Genomic DNA, 3,172 nt, shown 5'->3' with positions numbered 1-3,172 from the left:
TTTGCAGCACATTTCCTGGAAACTATAAATACTAGTTGAAGTTTTGTAGCTTAGTATCAGAGTAGAAATTATTATTAGCAAGTTTTATTATTAAGCTTTAGATATCAGACTTAGAATATTCTCTAAGCTGGGAGAGGGTTTTGAAGAACTTGAAGATTCAAAGGATTACAACTCCAAGATTTTGGACTTGGGTCTTGTGGATTCTTCACTTTTGACTTGTTTTAAGACTTAATCTTTCATACCCATTGATGGAAACTAAGATTGGTATACATTTTTACCTTTTTTACATATGTAGCTAAAACCCCAATTCTTGGGGTGTAATTTTGTGAATATGGGTTAGATTATCTGTTGGGTCTTGCTTGTTGATGGTTTATTGGTTGTGTAATTGTGATTTTGTTTAGTAGTTGTTGTGGAACTTAATGAAATTGTAGTTGTAAATACGATTTCACCTTTGTGTTTTCGGCTTGCTCGAGAGAGAGGTCGTAAAACTAAGACTACTAAATTAATGGCCGGTGGGATTGGGTCGACATGAGGTTCAGCTCGAGAGAGTGAATCCTAGTCCTTCTCCCACACACTCAGATTGGGAGAGTGAGTGGGCTAAGGTGGAGGTTGTTCTTCATGCGGCAAGTGGGTGTTCGAGGGGAACCCATTTGATTCAAGGTAGGTTGCTCGAGAGAGAATTTACCCCATTATGGTCTAGCCTAGTCACAAATACTCAGCGGATTTACTATCAAAAGCATGTACCCAATAGTCTAGTCTAACCCGTATTCCTATCACATCCCAAGAATCCCGTCTCCATATTTGTACCTCTTTTTTATTTTTGCTGATTTTACTTTTTACTTGCTTACAAACCCCCCATTGATAACTGACACTCGTGTCAAACCCTTTAATTTGTCATGTCTTCATTCGATAAAGTCTTTAGCTATGGTTAGCTTTAGTACTTTCGCACTTAATCACTAATTTTTAGAAATCGCTCCCTTGGGACTCGACCCCAACCCTTGGTTGGGTTACTATACTATTGTACGATCAGAGACACTTGCATTGGAAGTTGTGTCTTGATTATGCAAACATCAAAATGGCGCCGCTGCCGGGAAGTGGTGTTACGTGAATTTTTTTGATTAAGTCAAATTTTTATTTTGATAGTCGTAGTTTACTAACTCAAATTTTAGTTTTGTTTTCTTTGCGTGTTTGTGTTGAAATAGGAAAATAAGTGTAAATAGTGAAATTGGGGACCAAATGGATCACCTTCCTCTTAAAATAATGAAGCTTAAAGATTATATCCTAAGTTTCAATAAAGAGGAAAGTGAGTCAGTTTGCAAGTTGTGGCAACGATTCAAAGCTCTTGTACAACAATGACCAACTCACGACATTCCAGAAAGAATACTACTGGAATATTTCTATAGAGGTATTGGCTATGAGAACCGATTAATGGCTGACCAACTTTCTCCAGGTGGTATCATCTAACTGCCTTATGCAAAAGCAGCCTACCTCCTTGATCACATGGCCAAGACCATCAAGAAGAAGGAGAAAGACCAATGAATAGCCACTTTGTTGGAACAACTCGATGACTTGGCCCAAAAGGTCAATGACTTGGAAGTACTATCCGAAGGAAAGGATAAGTACATTCCTCCTCACGAGCGTCGAAAGACAAAGAAGAAAGAGGGCGAGAAAATTGAAGAGGCCATCTTACTCATCCTACACAAAGTCAATAAGTACGACAAAGTGTTGGAAGAGATTAGAGAGAATGTTATGATGCTAAATAAGATGACTACCTCTCACTCTTCGCTCATTTATCTGTTGGGGTCCCAAATGGACCAATTGATGTCCTCACCCAACTCGGATCCAACAGAGGGGTGGCCTTACAAAAATGAGGCAACCCCCAATACTGAAATTTAAGGGCTGACTCACGTCGTGCCACAACGTTAATTGAGGCACTTCTTGGGAGGCAACCCAATGTCTTAAATGCTTTGTGTTATTATAAAAATAATGGTGTATTGATTTTGCAGGTTGAAGTGTGGAGAGTGATCACAAGTGTAGATTGGCAATCTATAGGTCCAATCCGTGAATCGTCAAACGGTTCGGCGACCTCGAACTAGACCGCCGTTAGACTCAAGACCAATTTACATTGGAGTCTGTAAAACTCGGGTGATGCAGAGTAGTTTAGCGGTTGTGACTAATGTCGCCGAAGGGGCAACAACTGGACAGTTTTAAAGGCCAATGGTTTCAAAGTTTGACAAACTTTCATTTTCCACTTGAATTCAACTTTCGTAAATCTGCACGTAGTAAGTAATTTTCATTATCTTTGCATTCCTGGTATTTTAGTCGTCGATTGGTGTTCAAACTTGGGGTTACATTGCCTCCTAGCATTTCAAAGTACTTCGAACAGCATAAAAGGTTGGTATTACCGAACCCCGAGGCTACTTTGAATTTTTTTTTCTCTTATGCAATTGGCCTTATCGTATTGATGTGTACTGAGCCACTTTGAAAGGTTTAGATTTGTGAAATGCCAAGTTCGATTCGTAAATATTGCCCATTTTATCTTGATTTTTGAACTCCCTTTTTGTTGCACGTAAAAATGATTAAAATTCTTGTGGGTTTGTGCATATGTGGTGTTTATCATGATTAAGTGTTATGGTTTTAAGATTAATTGTACTAGTGCATAGTTTAATTTTGATTTCGGGGGTTGTGGGGTTGAAGTCGAGAAGATAGGTTGGAGATAGGCACATTGGGCTGATTGGCGAGCTGNATTAAAATTCTTGTGGGTTTGTGCATGTGTGGTGTTTATCATGATTAAGTGTTATGGTTTCAAGATTAATTGTACTAGTGCATAGTTTAATTTTGATTTCGGGGGTTGTGGGGTTGAAGTCGAGAAGATAGGTTGGAGATAGGCACATTGGGCTGATTGGCGAGCTGGGTCGAGCTCGCCAAACCACTCGGCGGTTCGCCTAATGACCCCATCCCACATTTAATTTCATGCTACTTGTGATATGGGTTCTGTAACTTTCGGTGAGAAGTTTTTGATTGCTAAAAGCATTCGGTGACTCATCGAAAGTCTCCTTGATCGCCTTTTGTCTGCATCCCTGAACCTTTGTTGCACTGTATCTTTCGGCGGATAAACCCCTACTCGCTGAATGAAGTCGGTGACTCGCCGAAAGGATTTTCCCATCGCCGA

Source organism: Solanum stenotomum, chromosome 1, assembly GCF_019186545.1.
Source record: "Solanum stenotomum isolate F172 chromosome 1, ASM1918654v1, whole genome shotgun sequence".
Classification (NCBI taxonomy): Eukaryota; Viridiplantae; Streptophyta; class Magnoliopsida; order Solanales; family Solanaceae; genus Solanum; species Solanum stenotomum.
Note: the sequence above shows the minus strand (reverse complement) of the source record.